Source organism: Cyprinus carpio, chromosome B7, assembly GCF_018340385.1.
Source record: "Cyprinus carpio isolate SPL01 chromosome B7, ASM1834038v1, whole genome shotgun sequence".
Lineage (NCBI taxonomy): Eukaryota > Metazoa > Chordata > Actinopteri > Cypriniformes > Cyprinidae > Cyprinus > Cyprinus carpio.
In genome coordinates this window covers 6,512,496-6,527,615 of record NC_056603.1, presented here as the reverse complement: position 1 = coordinate 6,527,615, position 15,120 = coordinate 6,512,496, and the positions used below count along the sequence as shown (strand labels likewise).

The window sequence follows — 15,120 nt, the reverse complement described above, 5'->3', positions numbered from 1 at the left end:
GGGGAGCTTTGTGTCAATGTAAATGTGAGTCTGTGTGAAAGTATAAGAATGAGAGAATTAGGAGAGTGAACACGTACAGTACCTAACAAGGCACTGACAACTTTTGTGGCATTTATTCCGTACAAGACCTTGGTACAAATGGTGTTCAGGGGACAGAATGATTATTCATATAGCAATGATGCAACATTAAATCTGAGCACGGGAGAATTAAACAAAGTCTTTAGCAAAATGCAACGTAATAGCGTCTAAAAGTGCTCATCACATGCATTTCTCGTCAAGGATAAAGTTGTCACAATGCACAACTCTGCGAAATTGAATCTCTTCTCTTGGTAACGCATGAATTTCTTATTGAAAGTGAGACCCTTATAGGCTCAACAACAATATAAGGACCCTTTTCACAGACTGTGACTTGTTTTTAGCAAATCGTAAATCCAACAAGGTTTCATTAACCTTACATCTCAGAAACCTGATTAAAGCTGGATTGCGTGAGTATTTTGCAAAAATGGCAACTGCTCTGAGGAGAGTGACAGCAAATTGCCATCTTCTTTCTTCTGACCAATGTAATCAATCTCGCTCTAATTTTTTTTTCCTTTTTTCTAAAAGATAGAAAACACATCTTTTCACTATTGGGACAAAATGAGAACACACAAATTAGATTTCTTGTAGCTTCCATTCACCCCACTATAGAAATTCACCCAACAATGGTGACTTCCCTTCTGAGAACCCCAGTATGTGCACATCATTTAGACCCAGACTGCAGTTTACATGCACTAATGCATGCTTTGCAGTACTACAGGTTAGGAGACTGAACAACCAAAAATGACACACTTACAAAAAGTACTTTGATAGAAGGGCATTGCTCTAAGATACATTGGTAGTACTTTTTGTTTTGTGTGAAATTTATTAAACTTTTTTTCACCAGCCCAAATTATGAACTTGTGTCCTACCCCTGTCAGAATTAGTTATTGATGCCAAATGTCGTGTCAGAACCGTAAGGTCAGTTTGGGCACAACATTGCACATGCTTTGGGGGGGGCGTATAACTCCAGAATTACAACCCACAAATCAATCAGCATTTTGTCATTACCCCCCCGAATCAGATGCAACTTTACGTTAATGGATTTTTGCTTAGTCTTCTTCACTCAAAACCTACCATGACATTAACCAGTAAGAACAGCATGCACCGGTTTTAAAAAATTCCCCAAAATATTCCAAGTTTTTGTGGTTTGCAGAAACAGCCAAAGACATCTACTGCAACTACTTCCCCAACTTCTTAACTGATTAAATAAAGTAATGCACTAAAGCTATGCTAATACAGGCAGACTTCCTGAAATATTTTCATATTTAAAGGATGATTTTGTAGCCTGTATCACTGTAAAGGCTGCACCAAACATTTTGCATGTAAAAGACAAAGCAATCCTATTCACACTAGGATGAAATTTGGCAGAAAACATTTTTTTTGAGTCCTGTAAAGTTAATTTTTTTTTCCTATGTGTGGCAAAAAACCCACCAACAAATAAGATTTGGGGTAAAAAAATAGATGAGTGAAATCGTTAGTCTGGTTGAGTTCAAAAATCTGTTTTGTCTGATGTTTTATTTTGCACTGAGCAACTGGGTTGTATTTTGGCATTAAAGCATGTGCTTTTTTGTGCTTTTGCTCCAGAGGACCTTTGCACCTGTGTTTGTTTAGCTCTCAAGGAGCATTCTCAGAGACAGCCATTTCAGGCGCTGGATCTTGCTGAGTCTGTGCGCTTACAATTTTAAGTTTGCGGTTTTTGCGTAAAGTTGAACTCTGTTTAACTTTGTTGCTAAACAGTTGCTCCCAGTATGTCACCCCTAAATCAGCCCTAAAAACAAAAAGTTAATGACTTCTGGTCACTAGAAATTGCTTTCAGTGTGAACGCCCTTTAATATGAATAGGCATTTTCAGTAGCTTCTAAGTCAATCAACTACTATATTTGGAAAAATATTTCTGAGTTATAAACTCACAATTCTGACTTTTTTTTTGTTTTTTTTTATCAGAAATTATGCTTTTATCTCTCAACTGTGAATTAATTGTGAGATATAAACTCAGAACTCCGGGAAAAAATTCTGAATTGAGAGAAAATAATAATAATGCTTTTTGAAAACTTGAAAGCTCCAGTCCCTATTCCATCGTGCTTGCATGGAAAGAGCAAGAATGTCTTTGAACAACATGATGAGTGAGTGAGTGAAATTTCATTTTTGGGTGAACTAGTCCTTTTAAGTCAAGTGCAAATGACTTTACACTGTCGAGTTGGCTCTTCCATTGCTTTCCTGAGAAGACATGAACATGGTTTAGTTTATTATACATTTAGTATTCGATTGCAAATGGATTGTAAATTGTGCTTAAAAATTCTTGTTCGCAGTGGTGGTGTTGTTTGTCGAACACCGTTATTTTCTATAAGATTTATGTATAATTCACTGCAGCATCATTTGGCCTGAAGCGCTGAGGCAGACACATGGCTCATAACATTAGCGCATGCAGTCGAGGCTTACGAGGACAAAAACACACCCCGCACACATCACACGTTTTCTTTTCTCACTCTCTGGTTTTTGGTGACATCTCTCAAAACTGTTTCCTAAAAGAATGATGATGTACTGATCATTTTGTTAAAATGATTACTGAAATACTAATGGGGCATCTCCACGACCTGTGAATTTAAAAAAGCAGCAGAGTTGTATATTAAGAAAGCTTTGTAAACAGCATTGAGCACTGAAGACCTTTTACCATCACTACAAATTATAAAAACTTGTTGCCCCTTTAATTATGAACCATATGCCTGAAGTATGTTGAACAAGCAAAGACAGTATATATAAATAGCATTGCCACAGATATGATTGTAAAATGTGGTTTGAGTTTACTGTGATTGTGTGGAAAGATTTTGTGTTTTATTTGATCTCACTTCCATATTTTCTTCCATTGTTAAAAGCGTCTGTGCTGTTGTTCTGGCACAAAGATTATGTGCAAGTAAGCCATAAGCTTTTTGGCAGTACTGCATTTATGTGACCGTGTCAGAAAATTATATATAAAAAAAAAAAAAAAATTTACATGATGGCACCAGCTTCTCACAAATAAGAAAACACTTAAACAGTATGTAAATATATGAGTCTTTGCACAGTATTTTCCTGTTGTATTATGTGATCTTACAGAAAAAAAAAAAAATAATGAAAAAATATAATTGCTTTACAATTCTTTGTCTCATTAACTATTTGCACTTATTTAAAAAAAGTTTGTGTTCTGTGGCAAAAGAGCATTTCTCATGGTTTGGCTAAAAAGCCAAAATATTGTACAATATGTACATGTGTTTTTATTCATATGCATATAAATATATGTCTATGTAATTTGCCTACTTGTGTCATTTTTCTGACTCTGTCGCTGCTAAATGCATTGCATCTCTCTCTCTCTCTCTCTCTCTCTCTCTCTCTCTCTATATATATATATATATGTATATATACATACATATGTCTTTAAAGAGCGTGAAATTTGATTACTAAATAAATGAATACGTCATTAAGCAATGATTTTCAGGTTCCAAAACAGCATCATGCCGATATTTAAAACTGTTCTGAATATTATTATATCAGTTTAGGGTGATCAAGTATTAATTTGTTCTTCTAGCCCTTCTCTCTTCTCTTGAAAACCTCCAGCACTTTTTCTCCAGACAGGGGGGCGGCACAGTTATTTTTCAGGAAATGGTGGACAAGCGGACACAATAGGTTTAACCACATGTTTTAGTCCCCTCAATCTCCTCCCTGTGCTTGCTCTCCCTTTCAGAGTCTCGCGCCTGGACAATCAACTCCAGGGTGCCAATTAAAATGATTGGCATCTTTTCTTCATGGGAGTGGATGGATGGAGGGAACGGGGACTGGATGGGTGGCCTGGTGGTTTTAGTGTAGGTAAAAAACAAAACAAAAACATTTGATTGGGTGAGGAACTCAAATGATAGGAACAGCGTTCATTAAAGACTGTCATTCTTAACCAGTTTGGTTTCCAGGACTCAATATTGGGATCAATATAAAACATCAAGTGGTGACCCGACACAGAACCAAACTGAAGTAACACAAATAAAACAAAAATAATCTTTCAAATCAAACTCAAACCATATCAGTATAAAAACTGACAAAAAATAAATAAAAGAAGTGTGACTAACCAGCCCATGAAATTAATATACAATATTTAGATTTGGGCATTTTTCTCCTATTTTCAAGTCTTTTTGCATTGCTAAATATGCATGAATAAAAAATATTAATAAAATGTTAATAAAGAACAGCATTTAGACGACTATTTAAAATAAAAATCTTTTTTAACAATATAAGTCTTTTTTACTAGTTTTGATCACAGAAAAGTAAATTACATTTAAGTACATTAAAACAGAAAACCGTAATTTTAAATTGTAATAATATTTCATAATATTACTGTTTCTTTCTGTATCTTTGATTAAATTAATGCAGTCTTGATTATGAGAAACCTCTTTTAAAAAACATTAAAAATCTTACTGATCTTAAAATTTTGAATGGCAGTAGTTTTTATGTACACTAGTTATACTAATTTACATAATAATGTAAATTATAATAAATAAATTATATGGCTTTTTTATAATATATAAATTATTTATTGTATACATATTGTGTCTAGTTGAATGTTGTTGCAGTAAGGTAAAATCTTACTTTTTACTTATAAAAACTAGAAACTGTTCCATGTATTCTGCAGTACAACTCAAGGTAACTCAAGGTAACTTACAGCAAACCAGTTAAAACATTGAAGTAGCTTTTATTCATGCAAATTACAAATATTAATAACAACTCAAACTATTCCAGGCTGAAATCATTCCTCAAAAGCATGTTGCTTCAGCTCTCAAATCGCATTCTCCTTTCTGCATATTCAAACCGGCAAGCCACATCCATTCATGACAGCATTTTTCTACAGCAAACAGCTTTGAAATGACACAAAGGTGAGTCAATAACGACAGAATCCTCATTTCTTTGGCTAAACTACTCCTTTAAGAAAATGGCATAATACTGCAGGACTTTTAAACCCAGAAAGTGTCAAAGGAAAATAAAAGAAAACATAAAAAACTTTGTATTTATCTGCACTCAATAATACAGCTTGGCAACAATTCAAACGGCCACCTTGACAAAAAGAAAAAGAGCCCCATTAAAGCAACTCTGTCCATCAGCAACTGCAATATTTTCCTTTTCAGTGTAAAAGCTGTTTTGGCCTTCACGCCTTTAACCACGCATCGCTGTCCCACCGCCACCCTCCCTCTTCCTGTGCGATTCTTTTCTCTCGTGCTCCCTCCCTCCCGCTCTCTCTGCCTGTCTGTGCTCCCTGGACCCTGTTCAGTGACCCTGCAGGAGGTTTCGTCACTAATTAGGGTCGCTAATTGGGGGGCAACGGGGCTGGGGTCCTCACCCACACCCTGCACCAGTCATGTGACCCATGGAGAGGTGCGCAGGGTCGGAGGTCACGGGGAGGGGGCACGGATCAGCAGTGAAGGTTCTGGATTAGCGAGAGGGAGGGAGTGCTATAAGGGTTAATTACAGGAAGACCCCGGGGCCCGGCCAGCTCAGCAGAGCCTCCTAGCATGAGCCGATTTTTTCAGCTCAGGAAAGATGAAGGCTGCTTGTTTTGACAGACTTCGCACAAGAGGCCACCTCCACCATGAAAGAATGATAGCACATTCCACAGAACGAGAGGAGAAGGAAGGCATGCAATGAAGAAGAGAATGATCAGACAATCCCCCCAACAAACCCCTAACCCAAAGTATTAAACTTTAGGACGTGACTTGTCCTGCTTCGTTTCAGCTATGTGAATGAAATTGGTTCAGAAAAGGTTTGCAGTTGGATTTCTAAGCAATCTGACTTGCAACGTTCACATTGTGAATAAGAAAAGCAGTATGAGACATATACCACTTGTAGACACTAAAACAGGCAAGTAACACCTTAGCAACTGTATAGTTATGTGATAAAGACGACTCTGAAACCTTAAAGGGTTAGTTCACCCAAAAATTAAGCTGTCTTTTACTCACCCCAGAGGCATCCTAGGTGTATATGACTTTCTTCTTTCAGACAAATCCAGTCGAAGTTATATTAAAAATTGTCTTTGATCTTTCAATCTGTTTAATGCCACTCAGCGGGTTTTGCATGCATCAGTCCAAAGGAAGTTAAATAAAAAGCACCCATCCTTAATAAAAAGTGTCTCACACAGTTCCGGGGGTGAACAAAGGCCTCCTGTAGTGAATTGATGGTATTTTGTAAGAAAAATATCCATATTCAAAACATAATAATCACTGTAAAGTAGCTTTCACCAACTATTGTACATGGAAGCAGCTCCGGGCTGAGGATGTATGAGGTAAGCTCCAACTGTATTCTTCTTAAAGAAGAAAGTCAAATACACCTAACATGGCTTGAGAGTAAATCATGGGCTAAATTTCATTTTTGGGTGAATGATCCCTTTAAGAACCATTGATATTTTCTTCAGTAACTGATTTTTTTTTTTCTCCATTTTTTATTATTACTACATTTATAATCATAAACAACAGCGAGATTGAGCAGAGAATTGTGTTCTTGTTTCGTCGTTTTCTTTTAAACTCTTTTTATGGCTTATTAAGACACAGGAGATGTGTGTATTTGTTTGGTCTGGATTGAGTTGAAAGGTTTTGGTCCACGGTGAGATGAGCACCACTCCAAACCTGAAGCCCTTTCACAGAGAGCCAGAATGAGAAACAAAGTTTGGGTTTGAGAACACAGCTGCTCTTTCAATAACACAGATATTTCCTGAGAGCCAAAGAGAGAATGACGGCATTAAAATGAAGAGCACCTGCTGAAAAGAATGGGAGCGTCATTGTTTGTTCAGTAACACTAGAGAAACTAAAGCAGTTTCTGAAATTAATGGCTCAACAGAAACAAAGAAAACATTTTTGGCGGCCTTTAAAGTATTCCAGACTATAATGAGTTTTTAACTATTTACAATAAAGCTTTGTTGAGCTGTGTGGAGCAAATGTTGAAATGACATTGAAATATATACATTAAATATTATTGATTCATAACTGTTCAGTGAATTTTGTTTCCGATATTTACATGTAGACATGTGGAGAATTCTGTTCATTGATTTAAGTTCTGCATTTAACACTGTAACCCCCCTCCAAGCTGATCTCCAAGCCCAGCCAGCTTGGAATCAGCACATCCATCTGCAACTGGGTTCAAGATTTTCTGAATAATAGACCTCATTCTGTTAAGTTAGATAACCTCTCCTCCTCCATCATCACCCTGCCCACCGGTGTTCCACGGGGGCTGCATACTGAGCCCTCTTCTGTACTCCTTATTCACCAATGACTGCATTCCTCTTTATGGCTCCAACACCATAATCAAATTCGAAGATGACACCACGGTGGTAAGTCTGATCAAATATGATGATGAGTCCGCCTACAGGGATGAGGTGCAGCACCTGGCTGTGTGGTGTGCCACCAACAATCTGGAATTAAACCACCCAGAAGACAAAGGAGATCATTGTGGACTTCAGGCGGACTAGGAGTCATGCACACACCCCCATCTACATCAATGGAGCTGTAGTAGAGCGTGTGTCGAGTTTCAAGTTCCTTGGCATCCACATCTCTGATGTCCTCACCCTAAACACCTCCACCCTGGGTCTAAAAGGCACAGCAGCGCTTTTACTTCTTACGGAGCCTTAAGAAAGTTCACCTGAGTCCCAGGATCCTTGTGGAATTCTACCGCTGTACCACTGAGAGTATACTCACAAACTGCATCTCAGTATGGTACAGCAATTGCTCCACATCTGACCGCAAAGTGAAAAACTGCTCAACGGATCACCGGCACCCAGTTAACTACCATTGAGAACATTTATCACAAACGCTGCCTGGGCAGGGCAAAGAACATCATCAAGGATGCCTCTCACCCTAACCATGGACTTTTTACCCTCCTTCCATCTGGCAGGCGGTACAGGAGCCTACGCTCTCGCACTAGTAGGCTCAGGAAGAGCTTCTTCCCCGAGGCTGTGACCCTTCTGAACTCCACACCACCCATCTAACCTGCACTGGTCACAGTACTTTACATACATGTATTTGCACTACTCATATTTTGCACAGACTGTACATTGTTCAAGCTATTACACTGTAAACTGTCTAACGTTGTTACTGTTCAAAACACAGTAAATTATTTCTATAAATATATTACTGCACTACTGATATTTTGCATAGAATACATTGTTCAACTTTACTATTGTACACTCAACCTACTGTATTTATTTATTTACCACTGTTTTTACGTTGCTGCTGTTCAAAATGTACATATAATCCTACATTGCATTCCTATTTTTATTCTGTACATACTCTGCTTAATATTGTATATAGCAACTCCACTGTATATTCTGTAAATCATAGCTTCACTTACTCTGCACATATGTATATAAAACACTATATTCTTGCACTTCTGGTTAGATGCTAACTGCATTTCATTAGCTCTGTGCTTGTACTCTGGCATATTGACAATAAAGTTGAATCTAATCTAATCTAATTTCTTCCTAAACTCCTAAGCACAAATGTCATTGGAAGATATGTGCAAAAATTCCCATAATAAGAAAGGAATAAATATATTTCTGGAAAATTCACATACTATTTAGTCTGGATAATACATCTTTTAGTCTTTAACCTTTTATATTTATTATGCTTTTTTATTTAAGCCTATGCCGTTTCTCACATTTAGCCCACAATACTGCAATGATTTGTTCATTTTTAGAATAAAAAAAGATTGTGTTCTTGGCTTTCTGCAAATGGGTAACATCAGTGTGCTGAATATAAAACGTTGATTGTCACCTTTTCTTTGAGAACAAGTCAATTCCTCACCTAAATCCACCCATTTTTTAGACCCAATGACCCCAATTTTCACATGAAGTCCTACTATAAAAGCCAAGGACATGTTTTCTCCATCTGTGCGATCAAGACTCCTCCACAGAGACCATGAATTTGCTTTGTGTCCTTTAACATTTGTTCAAAATCAATTAAACCTTGCATCCCTGTATTATCTCCAGCTTCTTTTGCACAGTGCAGTTTGATGCACTACTGAACCGCAGCCCCCACATAACATTACTTCAAAAGCTGGGCTGTGATTTCATAGTGCAGTCTTAGGTTTACTCCATAATAACTCTGTTTTAAACAGTTCACTGTGATCAGTGGTACTATGAACTGATATGAATCATTACAGAGATGACCACTGAAAGAACACTGAAGTCTTTCTGCCACCCATCCATTTTTATAACATCCATTTCAGTTAAACTTTCTAACCAACTGTATGTCTTATAGTCTGCATGAAAGTTAATGTCTTTTTGATCATGCAGTTTGCTTCAACAGGGTTGTGCACCACTGAGAATTAATAAAAATTTCAAATAAAGTATTATGACTAATTCAAGACTAACTTTGAATGTTGATTTGATAAAGACTTTTTGAAGATAGATAGATAGAAGAACAGAAAGACAGAATGATAGAGTGAAAGATAGGAATGTACTTATCCTCAAAAACCATTGGCTGTTCAATACCCTCCGTGGAAAGCATTGCTCACTCCCATTATCTCTCAAGGTCCAAAAACATCATCAAGGACACATCCAATCCAGGACACCACCTGTTTGATCTTCTGCCCTCAGGCAGGCGGTACAGATCCTTAAGAGCAAAAACCACTCGCTTACAGAACAGTTTCTTCCCAGTTCCTATCAGGACTTTAAATAAATGCACTAATGCCAATTACTATTCCAACCACGTTATTCTTTTAACTACAGTCACTTATTTCATTTAAATTTATTCTGTCTATACTTCTGCTACAACATGCAATATAAAATATATACAATATTGTATAATATGCAGAATGTCAATCTGCAATACCACTGTCTGTACACTTTATTTATCAAAACTTCAAACAAATGCACTAAATAATATGTCAGGGTGAAATTACCATATCTGGTTAATAAATGTGAAAAACTATATCTGCAGTAAGGTGCGATAATATGTCAATTGTGCAATACTATATCTAGTCACTAAATCTCTACAGGTACTCATTCCATTTAAATTGTATCTTTGTATAACATACTGTGAATATCAAAGTGAAGGCCAACGTGCAATATTATAATGGGTCAATTTACTCAGATTGCTCAGTGTGAATATCACGACTCAGTCACTTGTTGTATTTATTTGTAAAAGTGTACTGTACAGTCTTATAGTCTAATTTAGTGTCACACTTTATTGCCAAGTGTGCTAACATAGGGCCCTATGAAATCCGTTTTATTTTTTCCCAAATTCTGTTTTTTTTTCTTGACTCCTTTTTAATGTTTAAATTAATTACATTTTATTAATCAAAAAGCATGTCTAATAATTAAAATCATGAAACATACATTTTCACATCAATTTATAAAAACTTACGTTTAGTGCCCTATGATACGTTTTATTTTTTCTTCACCATTTTCGTTTTATTGTTACCTAATTCTGTGTTTTAGCATGTCTAATTATTTAAATGCATAAAAACAACTTAATTTCTTCCTTAACTTTTTCTTAAAATAGCCTTATGAAATTTTATTTTTTTCTCTGAAATTCTGCTGTGTATTTACATTTTTCTGGCTATCAAATAAAGGCATAAAACATTAATTTAATTTATCTTTTAATTACTGAAAATTAAGCAAACGGGGATTTGCTGTGGAAGCAAATGTTGTGATTATTCCTTAACAAATAATGTTTGTTTCATTTTAGTAGTAGTAGTAGTGGGCCATGTAAATTCTGCTAAACAATAGTAATACATTTCTGACATACTTGTCTTTAAATTAAACTGGACTTTAATTTTGATGGGTTGCCATGATTACATTTACAGTTCTGTGTATGTGATATGAGCTAGTTTTTCTTGAATCAAACGGTCAAATGCTCATGAAGTCACTCTCAGAGCAGTTCTGGAGATGTTCTTCATGTGTTTACGTCCTCATTTAGTGAGACGGCAGATGCTGAAAATCACCACGAGCGTCACACGCGCTTCCATATTTGTGTGTAATAAACAAAACTGTGCTTCTGCGCCATTCATTAACAGAGCCACGCAGAACATCCAGGATTCATATTTAAATAGACCTTTCCGGCTTAATATTTTTTGTGCTCCTGTAGCTCAAGTGGTAGAGCATTGCGTTACCAAGCGCAAGGTTAGGGTTCGATTCCCCGGAAACACATGATAGGTAAAATATGATAGCCTGAAAGCACTGTAAGTCGCTTTGGATAAAAGCGTCTGCTAAATGCATAAATTTGATTTAATTTGAAATATTTACAGATACTATTCCATATCGCGATTTAAGTGTAATGACCTACTTTTGATTAATTCATGCACAGGCATTTCAGTCTTACATCGACAGTTTCGTATTGCTCTGCGCATTCTGTTTGCTGCAATAGAATCAGGGTTATTATAGTTAGAAAACGTTGTTAATTTAAAACAATGTTGTTACTTTAAAATAAATTTTAAGTGAAGTAAAATAAAAAAAATTATAAATATGAAAAATTATTTTATTTCAGCTGATTTAACGTGATATAAAATAAATGAAATAAAAACTATACAGACAAATTAAAAACCAAAACATGACTAATACAAAATTGACTGGCAAAAAAGTAACTCAAAATATGAATATAAACTACAATATCTCACTACAGTAAATCTGACATGCAGTGCTATTTTACTATTAGGGGTATACTATTAGAGATTTTATTCACATTTTGAATCAGTTTTCATTTTTATATTTCTTTTTTTTTCTTTAAATTCTAGTTAAAGTCTTAGTAAATTCAGCCTTAGGCTGATGATACATGGAGCAACCTTTTGAGCAATGTTGCCGGTCAGCTTTTTTTGAGCAATGTTGCTTGGGCACTTTTCCACTGAGAACGGGTAACAAAATTTCTACCTGGATACTTTAGATCAGTTGTGGGGGCCCTGTGGTTTCACCTGGTTGCCCATTGACGACAACATTGCTAAAAAAAGTTACCCCGTGTATCATCAGCCTTAGTTATTTTAGTAGATCAAGGTAAAATTAGGGCCCTATGATTTCTGTGATGTGGATGTCATATCACAGCAACCCATCAAAATAAAAGTCTGGTTTGATTTGAAGTCAATTTTTCAGTAAAATGTACAAAGCCTACTACTACTACTAAAATGAAGCAAACATTATTTTTTAATGATTAATCACACACCATTTGTTTTTCAGGTTTTAATTTTAATAGAAAATCCCCTTTGTTTGCCAAAAAATAAAGTTTGCTTAATGTTCAATAAATAAAAGATAAATTAAATTAATGTTTTATGCCTTCAATTGATAACCAGAAAAATTTCAATACACAACACAGAATTTCTGAGGGGGAAAATCATATGGCTACTTTAAGAAAAAAAATTATAAATTAAAACAGAATCCAGAAAAATTTAAACAGAAAAACCTGGATTTGGAAAAATAAAAAAAAAAAAAAAAAAACGGAATTTAGGAAAAAATAAAACAGATTTCATAAGGCCCTATAAAATACTAAAGGCAACTTTATTATTTTTTTTTTTTTAACAAATTTTGGGGGTTTTATTTTATTTTTATTTATTTAATAGTTTTAATTTTAGATTCAGTTTTACTTATAACTATAGAAAGATATAGATGGATGGATGGATGGATGGATGGATAATTATATGTCAGAGAAACACCTCATATCTTCTCTCTACCTGACCATTGACCCAGAGCTCATTGCCTGTGGCCTCATTAATAGCGAGAGGTCAAGCAGTTGCCCTGAAAAACGTCTAGGTCACGGCCACCCATCCACACACCGACAACGACTCTTGCGCACCACCACTACTACTCCAGCTATAGGCTGCACGGAAGAACAGCTGAATGAAACCGAGGGAATAGACTGTATGTGTGTGTGAGCAAGAGAGAGGCAGCGGGAGGAGGGGGAGGTTGGGAAGAGCGCTTCTTTTGAACAAACGTGTGAACAAAAGCCTGCTCAAACTGTCGTCCCAGAGGCCTGGGGTGTTTACGGCTTCTGTATCTATAACCAACAAATCAAGGCTTTCTCCCTCTCCACCACCCCCTCAGCCGCCTCTCTTTATTGGGAACGGCAAATTAGAGCCCCCGTCCATCTGGGTGTTATACCAATTACGAGAGGAAGCTGTCAGGCCAGATTAGACCCTGTAAGAAGGCGGGCATATAAACTGCTTTTATTAGAGGAAAAAAAGCAGGACAAGTAGAGAAAATTGTTGTGCGAATTTCACTTATTTAGTCTTAGAATGACTAAAAACTAAAAGAGTGTTTTGATTTAGCTTGTCACGCATTTAATTCTTCCACTTTGGTATTCCTAACTGAATACCAAATAGCTATGCATAAAAAAGTTCAGTGTCAAACTAAGTAAAAAGGACATTCAGAGACTCTCCATTTTACAAATAAGGCCCCCAAAAGTGGGTTTTCGCAGTGATTCCATCGAAGAACCATTTTTGGTTTCCAAAAGAACCTGTCAGTGAGCAGTTCTTCAAAGAATCACTTTATTTCTTAGTGTGAAAAACATTTAAAAAACTTATTTTCACTATAAAGAACCTTTTTGTGGAATGGAAAGTTTCTAAGGATGTTTAAGGTTTTCATAAAACTATAGAAGCCAATAAAGAAAACCTTTTTTGAAGAATGTATGGCATTTCTTTCCTGTTTCTCAAACTTTTTTTTTCCCCACTGTCAGCCACACTGAAGCGCCCATCATTAACTTTTTTGCTCCGTCGGAATGCTTAAAGACCCACACAGCCCCCTCTCTTCTGTTTCGCACTAATTTGCCAGGACCAGGTGTGCAGAGGCCGGGCGGAGGGGGCGTGCAGTGAACTAGAGGAAAGATTTTGGGCTCGAGGGAGGGAGGACAATGAAAGCCACACAATGGAGTCCGAAAATCATGCCAGGGAGCAGTGATGCGCATCCTTAGGCCAAGTTTGGGGGATGGAATGGGCCAGAGCCAAAATTCTTTCATCATTACTTGAGCATGTGAATACAATAAATAAAATTAACTTTGGTGCATAACTTGCTCAACATAATAATTTGTGGCAATTGTGTGGCTGTACTTTTCTAAGTGAACAGACGTAGTATTTGTGCTTGATGGATAAAAACTAATGGAAAAAAAATATTCTTTAAATGTAAAAATCTATAGTGTTATCTTAAAACATTGCATGTTTTGCATTATTTTTTTGCATTTCAGTCTTACACCGTCTTTCCGCATTTTTTGCCGCATTTTTAAGACGCCTCATCAAAGTAGGGCTGCTCAATTATGACAAAAAATCATATAAACACGACGATTATTTTGGTCAGTACTGCTATCAACGATAATTTAAAACGATTATTAATGGGTCATATGACCGAAACATTTTATATGAAAGATTTGTGTTTCCAAATTATTATGCAAGTGATATATCAATAGGATTTTGGTACAATAAAGAGTCAGATTTTGTTTGTGTGGTTTTTCACATCTTTTTAGATAACTGTATCAATCGCAGGACAGATTTGTTTCAATAGTTTGGCCAGGTCTTCTTAGGTAAATGGAAACCCTACTTAAAGAGGTTGTTTCACATTATTAAGCAAGTCACAGTTCTCCTGAAATATGCTCAGGAAGAAAGATCTTTCTGAAGATGAAAAGTATGAAGAAATGGCAATGACTTGCAAAAGGGCTCAGATTGGTTAGCTGGCCCAGTGTGCTAAACACATCTAAACGTCTAAACATCACGCCCTCAGCATTACCTTGTAATGTAAACACTGGCGTCGTCAATATTACTTAATCAATTTGAGCCCAAATGAGACACAGAGGATATTAGTGAAGAGGATCCCGCAGAACCTGTGCAAACACCGCGGTATGTTAGGTGGTGGTTGAGGAGATTACCCCCTTTTCTGGTAAAGTGCTTTGAGTGCCCAGAAAAGTGCTATATAAATGTAAAGAATTATTATTATTATTGTTTTCTTTCATTGTTTGTTTGTTGTCTCAAAACTTTTAGATACACGTTTATTTGTAAATGCTACTGCTTAGTTAGCTTGTTAATATATGGCTTTAAACCTGATTAAAGCTTTATACAGCACGGCAACCGC

General features: G+C 36.3%; 1 protein-coding gene across 1 annotated transcript in view; it reads left to right on the top strand.

Annotated features, from left to right (window-relative positions):
- Positions 1–15,120, top strand: part of LOC109093089 (protein mono-ADP-ribosyltransferase PARP15) — a 619,635-nt gene that overhangs the window by 457,132 nt on the left and 147,383 nt on the right. The gene's annotated exons all lie outside the window — the stretch shown is intronic.